The sequence below is a fragment of the Schistocerca nitens genome, chromosome 4 (assembly GCF_023898315.1).
Source record: "Schistocerca nitens isolate TAMUIC-IGC-003100 chromosome 4, iqSchNite1.1, whole genome shotgun sequence".
NCBI lineage: Eukaryota > Metazoa > Arthropoda > Insecta > Orthoptera > Acrididae > Schistocerca > Schistocerca nitens.
Genome location: NC_064617.1, coordinates 634148714 through 634162987, shown reverse-complemented (window position 1 = coordinate 634162987; position 14274 = coordinate 634148714).

Below are 14274 nucleotides of genomic sequence, written 5' to 3'. Positions count from 1 at the left end.
CATGGGAGGACATCTGGGCCTCTAAAAAACCTTGGGAATGGTTAAGGATCACCTCACTTGGCCCACATTGTATAAGGATATCAAGCGATTAGTAGGTGAGTGTGAAACCTGTAAGAAGGCTAAACCCAGTAATAGTCCTCCGAAGCGGTTGTTACAATCCGAGCACAAGGAGAACACTATAGACAAACTCTTTATCGGTTACGTAGACATCTTCCCCGTACCAAGAAGGGGAGCCGATGTATTCTGGTGGTTGTTACGCGTTTTCCACATTTGTATGCTTAATACCTAGTCGTGGGGTCATGGTGGCCATTACCATTGCACATCTGACCAACATCTTCAGCAGGTTTGGACGCCCTAAGGCTTAACGCTCCAACGTTTGTTTCCGAACAGTTTAAGCAGTTTTGCTTTCATAATGCTGTTAAGTGCCTAATCACCGCCCCATATTATCCCCAGGCATCGTTTGCTGACAGATTGAATCGCAAGCTTTGATCATTTACCGTCATAAATCTCCGAGTAAGTGGGATACCACCTTGCCTAGGCTCAATTTTGCGTACAACACTGCGCAGCATGAAGCATCCGAGGCAGTTCCTGCCGCTCCAACTTGTGGGATATCAACCACCACCTGCCTTTGTCCATTACCCCTGAAGATCTTAGGGAAAATTGGGAATGGGCCATGAATAATGTTAGGTCAGCCCACCGCCACCAGGCACGGCGATAAATAGGAATAGACGCCCCTTTCAGGGCAAGGTAGGAAATGAGGTTTTCATGAAGAACTATACTGATCGGGTGAGAGGTGGTGCCAAGCTCGGGAAATTCACTCTGCGTTTCATAGGCAAATACTCTATCATCAAAATTCTGGGTCCGGTTAACTTTCTTGTCAGGCAACTGGACACAAGTAAGGTCCTCAGAGCGCACCTTAATCAACTTAAGCCCGGTAATTAACTTCCCCGTCCTCCTTCTGTGGTCTGGACCGGGATCCATTGGTTTAAGGAGGGGGGGGGGGGGGGAGGTTGAGCTGTGGTGGCGTTGCTGGTGTCGCATTTCGAATTTCTGGCACCACTAACTCGATCTGTCATGTGATGTCGCTCTGGTTTGGGGCCACGAAAATCTTTGCTCGAGGTTGTTGATGGAGGACGGGGCGTGTTGTGGCATGGCGAGTTGGAGAGTTAAAGGAGCGAGGAGGACGTTTTGAGAGGTCCGCCCAGCGATTAAGGCGAGCACCTGCTCGAGCATCTTGAGCACGGAGTCCAGCAAGTGGTTGTTGGGCATATTTATGGGCCGATTTGAATCCGTGGCTGTCTTCATGTGTAGCCCGGCAGGCCAGCTCTGGGATGTGCTGTGCTGAATTCTGGACCCCCTTTGGAACTGGGAAGCTTCAGCTTCGATTCGTGAACTTCAGTTAAATTTTGGATTTTGATGTTTTAACTGTTATTTTCTTACTGAAGGCCTGCTTGTTTTGTATTTCGTAATATTACTTAACTGAAGCTATTATTAAAGAAGACCTGCCAGATTTGTATTTGGTAATTTTGTTTTTGACTGTTTTCTATTTAGTAATTTTACTTAACTGAAGCTGTTATTATTGAAGGCCTGCCTGTTGGTATTTGGTAATTTTACTTAACTAAACTGTTATTAAAGAAGGCCTGCCTGTTGGTATTTGGTAATTTTACTAAACTAAGCTGTTATTAAAGAAGGCCTGCCTGCTTTCCACTGCGTAATTTTATTTAATTGAAGTTGTTATTAAAGAAGGCCTGCATGTTTCCTATTTGGTAGTTTTTCTTTACAGAACTTGTTATTATTGAAGATCTGCCTGTTTTCTATTTGGTAATTTTACTTAACTAAAGCTGTTGTTGTTGAAAGCCTTCCTGTTCCGTTTTAATTAAATTAAGAGCTATTTCATAATTTGTTTTAGCTGAAACTCTTATTAATCAGGGCCTACCTATTTTTATTGCTCTGTTATTGGGATCTGATATCTTATTCAACCTGTGGTAATTAACTGTAATTATGACTGCAAAAGGCCTACCTGTTTCAGATGTATTTATGTCGATAAGGTAGTAACAGGAAATGACGCATGATGGTACGTGGACCCTAAGCTTTCTCCTTACATCCCTTTATCCATAATTGCAGGTTTCACGGGCACTGTCCAGGCAACCTTTTACTGGATAGAAAATTTGACCGTCAACAATCGTGTATTAGCAAATAAAATACAATTATTGAGGTCCTGCTTCCAGTATCTCGTAGAGAATAACCCTTGACCTGTCGCCAGCATCATCACAGAGAAGAGATGTACTGATCACCCTACACTCAGCCCATTAGAAAGCATGTAACGTCTTAAAAGACCTTCGTTAAGTTCTTCGGCTGGATTCTCCCTACTAAACTCCTGTATGATCACTTGCCACCTCTCAGTACTGTGACACAGTGCAGTTATTCACTTGATATTGGCCGATAAAACTGAGGCATTGATATGGGGAGTTTTAAATTTCTACTTTAATGAATTTACCCTGACATGTTGGAACCGAAAACGAAGCGTGACTCTCATTTTTATCCCGATCACTTTTATAACTGTTAACTCACTACATGTCGTACCAGATTCCGTCGTTCCTATGAAACATTTGACCCATATGATTTTAATGCATCTGCCCAAACAGAAGTAAACGGAACTGAAACGCAAATATCCAAGATGACCATGTAGTGAAGAATTTACTTCAGTATGTATTCCTAAGTAACCAATTAGTTCTTAGACATATTTGCTCTATAAAGGAGTGGGATTCCGAATAACCTAAATGGACAAGGGAGTTTGGGTTCAAGAATCTAGTTATTCATTGACGAAGTTTAACACTGAACAGAATTTCATCAGAACTGCTCACAGTCAAATCATAACATCTGTAGTTCCATACTTAAACACGAACAAGTGGAATGAAGTCAGTTCGTAAGACGATCAGCAGTGGAAAGCCCTTTATGGTCTACTTAAGGATGGATTCGTTATCATGGTCTTGCGGTGGGCTATCAAATCGACAGTGAAAGGTAGGTGGGGAAAACTGTGGCAAGCACTGATAGTAAAACTAGAATCATCCACCTAATACCAAATAATGGAACAGTTTAGACTGGCAGGGCCGAAATCTCTCTAGCTAAAATGGCTGCTAACTAAATAACACTGGTAGAAGATCATGTACTCTTCCATACCATGAAGAAAAATAAGATACCCGGGGATAAAACGAAGAAATGCTCTGTCCATCTAATTGAATATGGTGATTTTAAAAGGCGAGGAGCGGTACAAGACTAACCAAGAGTAACATGGGGTGTCTACACAAATTATAAATTTCACATGCAGACATCATTTAAATAGACACGTAGTCATTTCCGATGCCTGAAGATGCTGGTACCCACAAATCTGAGCACGTTCTAACTCACAAAATCCAAACCGACTTAGAATTACGTCTCCACATTTCAACAGAACGTACACACTCACCTTGCCCTCACAATAAACGACACTCTCTCCCAATCTCTTTTTTTTTCCTGTACCAAACAGTCCTCGACGTCGGTTCTTTATGGAGGGGACGGCAAATGGACCAATCGCCTACAAACACTGGAAAACGTGATGCGCTAAGACAATTAAAGTGGTTGGGAAAAAGCATGAGCTTCGTTGCCCTCGGTTCTTTCGGGATAGAGAAAGCTTCCATAGGCCGGCAGTTGTGGCCGAGCGGTTCTAGGCGCTTCAGTCCGTAACCGCGCGACTGCTACGGTCGCAGGTTCGAATCCTGCCTCGGGAATGGATGTGTGTGATGTCCTTAGGTTGGTTAGGTTTAAGTAGTTCTAAGTTCTAGGGGACTGATGACTCAGATGTTAAGTCTCATAGTGCTCAGATCCATTTGAACCAATTGAAAGCTTCCAGAAAGGTCTCGAAGCTTCTAACCAGCAGACCAAAGGACCAATCATTTGACACAGTTTTAAGGAAAATTCGGCTCTGCCATTAAGATTCACCCCAGCCAACTAAGTTTGAAAGGAAAGCTAAAAGACATCTCCCTAGCCTCCCAGAGAGAGAAGAAAGGAAACCTCCACTGGTCAGCAAGCTCCACTGCCATATCTCCATTGCATGCAGTTTGCTACCCCTGAATTTAGTACAGGAGGAGGCACAAGGCTGCTGTTTGCAAATGACTATAAATCGAAATTGTTGTGTCCTGCTCACGCGTCTAATATAGGGTGCCTAGGAAACCTGATTTCTCGGATCGATAGACAACAATTCAAGCAAATCGTATTAATAAGTTTTTATTATAGTAAGATGAATGACAATACTTAACTTTGAGAATTGACAATGATGTGTCGCAAGCAATGGGCGACAGACAAAATAAGAACATCTCTTCGGTATACACTACTCCTACTACAAGTGAAAAAATATAGTTCCTAAGTCGCTGTTGTAGAGCTGTAGAGCTGAAACGCTAATATCCAAGACAACCATGTAGTGAAGAATTTACTTCAGTATGCATTCCTAGTCAATTAGTTCTTAGACATTTTGCTCTATAAAGGAATGGGATTCTGAATAACCTAAATGGACAAGGGAGTTTGGGTTCAAAAATCTAGTTAGTTATTGACAAAGTCTTCAACTGGGGCGCGGCGCTGATCTTTTCTTCGCCGAGAGGCCGCTACTGTCTCGGCGACATCCTAAAGAGGGATCGGTCAGCGTACTATTGGCTGACGCCGTCTTCACAGCCCTCTCTGCCCTGCCGTTCCTGGCCGTCGCGCAGGCGCTTGACTTTTACGCCGGAACATTCCTGCCCCCCCCCCCCCCCAAAGCGACGGGCCGTCGTCGTATAAGGAGCTCGACTACGGCGGGGGAGGCAGGACTGTGGATGCTGCGCTGGACCGGAAGCTGTGGCTGCAGGGGACGCGAGGCTTCCGGTCGTACCCCGCCATCCAGTCTTCGCTCTGGCGGATACGTCCCCCGGAAAACGACCAGAAAGATACGCGTCCACCTCCTGAGACCCATAACCAGATGTAAAGGCGTCGGCTGCTGCGGTGTGTGCGGGTCCAGCTCATTGGGTAGGACGAGAGGAGGCGAAGGCTCCATGGGGTCGTCCCGCGATGTCGTGATGACACCCTCTGGCGGCCGCTGCGGTCGCGCTGTCCTCGGGATCCGTGAATCTGACGGAAGAGACACAGAAGGATCACAGTGCACCAGAAAGTGGCGAATTTGATGGTGATGTCGGCGCTGCAATCCGTCGGGGCTTGAAATGAGATACATGCATGCGCCAAGTCCACGAAGGATTTTTTGTCTCGCACCCATCGTCTGCTGCTGCTAAAAACCCTGAAAAACACAGTATCATGCGACGCGAAGCGATACTTGCTGCCTTCTTTCGGCGCCGAATGCTGAGGTGGGTGGAGCAGGTGAAGCAGTGGCTCTGGTGTGGCTTACGTGATGAGAACCGACCTTTCCGCAAAACAGGAACGAACTAAGCCTGTATAAATACCATCTCTACACAGCGTTATTGCAGTCTCACCACCGCCACTTCCGAGGGTATACGTACAATGGTCTGCAAGTCGAGTCTACGTGGATCGAGAATACACCATCTCTGAATTCTGCTGTTAGCTTCAGCGCTGTTATTGGCAATGAAACGAATGCTGCTGGCTCAGCGCTCTCCAACAGGTGGGCCACTTGCGGGCCTACCTCATCTGCTGTCAGCCAGCTACTCTGGAGGCCTAAAGTTCGAGCCAGGGGCTGTGCAGTCACTCAGCTGCCACTGGCTGTGTGTGCCAACTACTTACTGTGCTCGTCTCTGCTCGCATGGCCAGATACTACTATTGCATTAGCCATCTCATTCACACTGGGTCCCCGGCCTGATTCTGCTCACCTTAGCGTGCCCCGTCATGTGCAGCAGCCAGGGGCTACATTTTGGACTGCCGCCCACTGCCTGTATCAGCGTCCTTGCCGAATCGCTGCCGTCATCTCTCCACCGCCCGTTCTTCGCTGCAGGCTGCCAGGTCGCTTGCTGATGGCTGGTCCTCTTTAAAGACTGCCTGCAACTTACGTCCTGGGCACACTGACTTATCAAAGCATCGTCACGACTGTTTCAGTTTGCTGAGCAATAAATGAATTTTTAGCAATGGTTTTCACGATCATACGTTCATACGACTTGCAGGCATCCACTTACCGCTCCACTGATATCCCATCCAGGTTGATGACCTACTGTCCTCCAGACCTGTGCTAACCAGGTTCCACTACCCACCATAGAGGCCTTCCGCTCCTGGACTCTGTAACTTTTTCCATGACCAATGTGTACCCACATTCTCCCAGGTCATAAAAGTCTTGGGATAGCGAAATGCATACATAGATGCGGTAGTATCGCGTAACAGGGTATAAAAGGGGAGTGCATTGATGGAGTTGTCATTTTTACTCAGGTGATTATGTGAAAAGGTTTCCTACGTGATTATGGACGCACGACGGGAATTCAAATGGCTCTGAGCACTATAGGACTTAACATCTGAGGTCATCAGTCCCCTAGAACTTAGAACTACTTAAACCTAACTAACCTAAGGACATCTCACATATCCATGCCCGAGGCAGGATTCGAACCTGCGACCGTAGCGGTCACGCGGTTCCAGACTGAAGCGGCTAGAACCGCTAGGCGACATCGGCCGGTGCGACGGGAATTAACAGACTTTGAATGCAGAATGGTATTTGGAGCTAGACGCATGCGGCATTCCATTTCGGAAATCGACAGTGACTTCAGTATTCCGCGATCCACAGTGGTCAAGAGCGTGCCCTATTGGTTGGACCCTAGACGGCAGGAAAACCGTGTTCTGGTCAGATGAGTCTCGATTTCAGTTGGTAAACACTGATGATAGGGTTCGTGTGTGGCGCAGACCTCAGGAAACCACGGACCCACGTTGTCAACAAGACACTGTGCTCGCTGACGGTGTCTCAGTAATGGTATGGGCTATGTTTACGTGGAATAGACTGAGCCCTCTGGTCCAACTGAACAGATCATTGACTGGAAATAGTTATGTTCGACTACTTGGAAACCATTTGTAGCCTTTCATCGACATCGTGTTCCCAAACAACAATGGTATTTTTACGGATGACAGTGCTCCATGACACAGGGTCACAGTTGTTCGCGATTGGCTTGAAGAACATATTGGGCAATTAGAGAGAATGATTTCGCCACCCAAATCGCCCGAAATGCATCCCATCGAAAATTTATGGGACATAATCGAGTGGTCATTTCGTGCGGAAAATACTGCACCTGCAACACATTCGTTATTATGGACGGCTATAGAGGCAGCATGGCTCAGTATTTCTGCAGGGGACTCCCAACGACTTGTTGACTTCTTTCCACGCCGAGTTGCTGCTCTATGTTGTGCAGAAGGAGCTCCGGCACGATATTACAAGATATCCCATGACTTCTGTCATTTCACTGTATAAGGGGCGAGCAAAAGTTTTCAGTTTCAGTGCGTTGCCGCAGCGTATTTGTAACGTAGCGCAACTCCGATGCGGATATATAAGCACCAACGTGGCAAGAAATTAGTGTGTCATTCGTATCTTTCCGACGTGTGTGCGGTAAATACAGAAGCGTGAACTATGACGACGTTATTACCAAATGCGTATGAATGGGACCGTCGTGCTGTTGTTCTTTTCTTGGCTGCCGAAGGACAGATGTCGGTAGACACACGTCGGGTAATCAATGTGTATGGGGCAGCACGTACGTCGGCAACCACAGTTGCGGAATGAGCGCAACAAAGGGTGTTGCTACTTCATGATAACGCTCATCCCCATGACAGAAATCTTGTAACGCAGAAGTTACGCCAATTCATGTGGGAGGCATCCAAGCACTCGCCCTAAAAACCTGGTCTCTTCCCATTCGATTCTCATGCCTTCCGTCCTCTAAAAAAGGCAGTGAAGGGTCTATTGTTTTTGTCGGACGAAGATGTGCAACAGGCAGTTACGGACTTTTCCACGCTGCAGGACACAGTGTTTTACCAAACGAGTATCTTCAAACTGGTGCGTCAGTGGGACGATTGCCTCAATGCTGACAGCGGTTTTGCCTGATTGGCATACCTATTCTGGACTGTACGCCTTTCAAACAAAAACTTCTTGTTCGCCCCTTAATATATTAACGATTCATAATATGCAGCACCTCCTTTTTAGACGACTTTTGCTATTTGGAGAGCAAAATAATTGATGATGGTCGAAGTAGAGGGGATATAAAATGTAGACTGGCGATGGCAAGGAAAGCATTTCTGAAGAAGAGAAACGTGTTAACATCGAGTATAGATTGAAGTGTCAGGAATCCTTTTCTGAAAGTATTTGTATGGAGTGTAGCCATGTATGGAAGTGAAACATGGGTTATAAACAGTTTAGAGAAGACGAGAATAGAAGCTTTTGAAATGTGGTGTTACAGAAGAATGCTGAAGATTAGACGGGTAGATAACGTAACTGACGAGGAGGTACTGAACAGAATTGGGGAGAAGAGGAATTTGTTCGACAACTTGACTAGATGAAGGGGTCGGTTGGTAGGACACGTTCTGAGGCATCAAGGAATCACCAATTTAGTACTGGAGGGAACCGTGGAGAGTAAAGATCGTAGAGGAAGTGTGTGTGAAATCATATGGGACTTAACTACTAAGGTCATCAGTCCCTAAGCTTACACACTACTTAACCTAAATTATCCTAAGGACAAACACACACACGCATGCCCGAGGGAGGACTCGAACCTCCGCCGGGACCACCGGCACAGTCCATGACTGCAGAGCCTCAGACCGCTCGGCTAATCCCGCGCGGCCGTAGAGGAAGACCAAGAGATGAAAACACTAAGCAGACTGAGAAGTATGTAGGTTGCTGTAGTTACCCGTAGATGAAGAGGTTTGCACAGGATAGAGTAGCATGGAGAGCTACGTCAAACCAGTCTTTGGACTGGAGAACACAAGAACAACAAAATGCACCATTAAACTGGCTGGTTCCACATCATTTCAATAGAACTCCTGCAAATGATTTTTATCAACTAACCAAGTGACTATCAATACTCAGTGGTTATCACCAGTGCATCGGCTGTTACAGAAGCGCAATACAGTAGGAATGAGTCGTAGACCTACACAAGTTCCTTCGAGAAAACAGTTTCATTACGGCACTCGTTCTAGACCTAGACATCCTTGCAAGACCCTTCTTGTGATTAGAAAAAGTTACTACGTCTGCAGGCAACAGAAGGTGAAACCGTGAACCACGTGGCCACCGCAGCCTTCTGCATACCAGCGATTCCACATCGCAGCTCATGTGGTGAATACCCTACCAAGATGCGTATTTCGGTAGTGTTCTTCACTCACGCAGCAGCAACTGCCGCCTTTCTCTCAAACATCCGCTTGTCCGCTCCGTACTGATGGCGCAAGTGGTGGTTGTGACTCTTTTAAGCATCCCACTGTGGTGATAGCAGACTACACTTCCATGTCAATTGCTTCATGTTATCCTAAGCTGTTCTTTACGTAATTTTCCGTTCAAGTTTATGTGTATTTTTTCAAACGAGATCTGCTTTCACTTGGAGTTGAAGATGATCACGATTCAGTTTGAAAACAGCATCAAAATATGACTGTTCATTAGATACTCAATCGTTAACATCTCGTTTTTGTACCTTATCTACCAGACAGCATTCAAAAGTAGTGATAATCTGTGATCGTTATCATACTTGAGTGTTTACTTCGACACAGTGTTTTCTGTCAATAACGTAAAACCCACAATGAAATCCAAATGTATGTTATCACTTACAGATAGGTGAAGCCTTTTTATTATTTTTAAACGGCAACTGACAGTAACACACAACCCTGGAAAAGTTATTCTGATCTTCGGAGATTATTGGAACAAATAGAATACACTGCTGCAGCCGATGAAGCACTAAATGTGTATGCCTGTATCTGTTTTTACCGGTCACAATACGACAGACTGCACTGTCCGAGAAAATAGTCATTTCTATTGAGGGAATCCATGCTTGTCTCATGTCTTTGTAATCGATTCATTTTCTTCGATTGGTCGAAAACAGGAAGGGAAAAAAATCTTGTTGCGACCTCATCGAGGGCGTTAGAAATGGAGCACAAGCTCTTTGGAAAAGGATGAGGAAGTCGGCCGTAAATGACAGTCGCAGGACTGCTTGAAGTGATTCAAGGAAAGCATATAAAATGTGAATGAAGACAAGGTTGGTATTGTCTCAACAGGAGTAGCGCCCAGCTTCGTATGTTCTTTTCCTTCTCATACAGTCGCATATATTAGGTGGTACAAGTGTAATATTATGAACTTCAAACAAACATACACCATCCGCACAGGCCTTGAAGACCCAAGAGTACCGGCCGGCGGCCTAATGCCCCACCAGATACGGAGGGTCATGTGATCAGCACAGCGCTGTCCCGGCCGTTGTCAGTTTACGTGACCGGAGCCGCTACCGCTCGACCAAGCACCTCCTGAATTGGCCCGACAAGGGCTGAATGCATCTCGCTTGAAAGCAGCGCTCGGCAGACTGGACGGTGTGACGCGTCCAATTGCTAGCAAAGCCCGAAAGCGCTTAACTTCGGTGATCTGACGGGAACCGGTGTTACAACTGCGGCAAGACCGCTGGCTCGATTATTAACTTCGCTGAAAATAATTCTTACGACAGCCTATGAATCCGGTTTGCGCCCCTCTTAAGGACGTTTCATATACTATAAAAGGCTGGTTTTGGGCTTTGTCACCTGTAGAGTTAACGTTATTCCAGATTTTTCACGCCACCTAATGTGCTTAACATTTAAATTTCAGACATTTTGAGAAAGCACTAAAAATATCAATTTTTTAAAGTAAATATGTCTCTTTATTCGCAATAGAGTAAATTGATTTATTCTTGTAGTTTGACAGATAATTTAAATACACATTTCGTTACACCAAACAGACATCAGAACTGGTATTTAGTTTCCACAATATTAATTTCTCTTCACTATGTGACATAAAGTCTCCTTCTGAATTGGGATACTATTCTCTCTTGCTCTGTAGCGTTTTATTTGTAAGATACTTTTTAGTTTCTGTTCAAAATGTGTTTTATACTTTTATATATGTTTGTATTTCTCAAAGTTTCAGCCAAAAGGAATCTTATTACTCTTATTTCCTCATGAAATTTGCACAGACTGTCAGTAAGCATGGCGTGATTCACGAGGAGTCGGATAGCCACTGACGAAGAATTAAACAACTAGAAATTATGAAAATAGTGTCTCTGCAGTGTGAAAATATAGGTCGTTGCTTAATGTAGATCCGGTGCTACATTTGGGAAAAAAAAATTAAATAAATAAATAAAAAGAGGGAGAGAGAGGGAGAGTTGTGATGAAATAAACTGTTACTTATTCTGTAATGTACTGTATATTAGCTGTTACAGCATATTACGAACGTGTTATAGTCCAAAATTACTGGAAACAAACAGAAATTACATTTATTATTAGAAGACAGGCCAAGAGTGTAATAAATAACTTTCTTCAAGCAGAATCTGCCATCTGCTGGGGACATGTGGAAAACAAGTGATGCACAGAAAGCACGTGGCCATAAGTACGAGATGTGTGAGAAAAGTAATGAGATTGACAACACTGCTGTGTTGTTCTACTTTTCTACTTGTGTAGACCTGTGTGTTCATCCTTTCCAGATGCTCAATCCGAGTTCCAGCTGTGTAGAGCCATCACGTGATTTTTAAGAGCGACATCAGTGAAGTTGTGTTTTTGTTGTGTGTTCCGAAAATCGAACAGCGGAACTCAGAGCAACGTTATGCCATCAAGTTTTGTGTTAAACTTAGGAAATCCACTAGTGTGACCTCTCTGAAAAGTTAAAACTGGCCTATGCGGAACATTCCTAATTTAGAGCACAAGTTTTTCGCTGGCAAAAATAATTTTGGAAAGCCGAGAACGAGTTGAATGTAGCTCAGGAAAACCTTCAACTTCGAAAACCAACGAAAACGTCGAACATGTGTGTACTCTTGTGGGACGAGAGCGACATTTAACAATAAGGATGATGTGTAACCGGTTAAACACTTCTACCGTACTTCAAATTTCAATGGTAGTTTTGAACATGCGAAAGATTTGTGCCAAAACGGTGACGAAAAACCTCACAACTGAGCAGAAGGACAATCGAAGAAACGTGCGCGTTGATTTTCTTGAAAGCGTTGCCAATGACCACGAATGGGTCAGTCGTGTGATCACAGATGATGAATCCTGGATTTTTGAGTACGATCGTGAAGCAAAGTGGCAAAGTGAGGAGTGGAACACTGAGACATCTCCTTGACAGAAAAAAGCTCGACTGAGCAAATCAAAGCACAAAACAATATTGATTTCTTCTTTTAACAATAGGGCTATTGAGCATACAGGATTTGTTCCTCCAGGACAAATGAATTCGCAATTGCAACTAAGGGCAACGATCAACTGTAGAATCGAATGACGGCAATGAAAATTTGTGCCGGACCGGGACTCGAACCCGGATTTCCCGCTTATCGTCAGCGGTGCCTTACGATTTAGGATTTGGCTATCCATGCACGACTCGCGGCCACATCCAAACTTCCATATGTCGTCAACCATGCCTCTACGACCTGTATTCGTAAATTTTTTATGTATATTCCCCTACAAGACAGACGTTGTACTAGAAAGTCGATTGCCCGGTATTGGCAGATAAATATGATATTGCAGTGCCTATGTTGTTCTGTTCACGATGCAAAGTTCAAAATGGTTCAAATGGCTCTGACCACTATGGGACTTAACATCTGAGGTCATCAGTCCCCTAGAACTTAGAACTACTTAAACCTAACTAACCTAAAGACATCACACACATCCATGCCCGAGGCAGGATTCGAACCTGCGACCGTAGTGGTCACGCGGTTCCAGACTGAAACGCCTAGAACCGTTCGGTGACACCGGACGGCCGATGCAAAGTTCCTTTGGAGATGCATGCACGTCCAAAGTAAAAGGATAAGTCTGGAAACTGCAGACACGTGGATATTGCACCATGACAACGCCCAATGCCACATGGCTACTTTCGTCACGAATTTTTTGACCTCAAAAAGCACTTCTGTTGTTCCATAGCTTCCATATTCACCTGACTTGGGTCCTTTCCATGTTTTTCTTTTCCTGAAATTGAAAAAGGTCTTAAAAAGACGTTATTTTGGAACTCTGGAGAACATGCAAAAGAATGCGACCAACATGTTAAAGACCCTACCAGTTGAAGCCGTTCAGCACTGCTTGGAGAACAGGGAACAACGACTTCGACGGTGTACAGCTGCCTAAAGGAATTATTTTGAACAGGACAATATTCATGTTCTAAAAAATATAACTTTGGTAGATAAAAAACTCAGGCTCGTTGCTTCTCTCACACACTTCGTACTTGGTACACAATCAGGCACAACGAGTTTAGTTTATTCTATGAGCTAGAAAAAAAATCTTAGATATAGCATATATAATATGTACTACCAATTTATTAAACCAGTCACAACGGAAATGAGAAAGAGAAGGCTGATGTTCTTTGGTCATCTGGTGAGAATGGATGATGATAGATTAACGAAGAAAATCTTCAGTATAATTCAACAGAGGAAAACGCCCAACTCTTGGTTGTAAGGAATAAAGAAAGACCTCGGTGAACTTGGACTTACAGAAATGGACGCAATGAATAGGAACAAATACAGAAAGGCAATAACAGAATTCGAAGTTTTTCAGGAGGCTCCAAAACTGAAGACCAACAGGGAACTAACAGCTGTACATCTGGAAAAAATGGCAGCACGCAGAAGAGCAGCCCGAGAGAAGAGAAAGAAAAAAGTGAACATGAAATAACATTTGTAACGCGGTCCTTAGTTGGACAATTCGTGTAAATAAATAATACATACTGACTGAGGATGTCAACTGGAGCAGACACGAATGGGGAACAATTCTAGTAACACGCGTGCGGGCCAAAACCAAAAATCCGACACAAGCGACTCAAAAAATGGCAGATTGTTACCCCTTGCCACCTGCGAACGAGCATCTCGAAAATCACGAAACCGTTCGGCTCTTTGCATGCTACCGTCGCGGGCATCCTGAAGGACGATGGAACCACGAGTAAGCGACAAGGCGTTGGACGTGCTTGCCTCAGCAGAGAACGTGGAGGTCGGATACTTGCCCGCTCTGAAAGCAGAACAGGGGGCGACCTAAGGCAGATCTGGCGACAGAGCATAATGTTGGTGGAGGCACAGATGTAGCACGCCGCTCAGCGCACATTCTTGAACGTGAGGCTCCTCAGCGAACGACTCCTAAGTGTTCCCATGGTGATCCAAC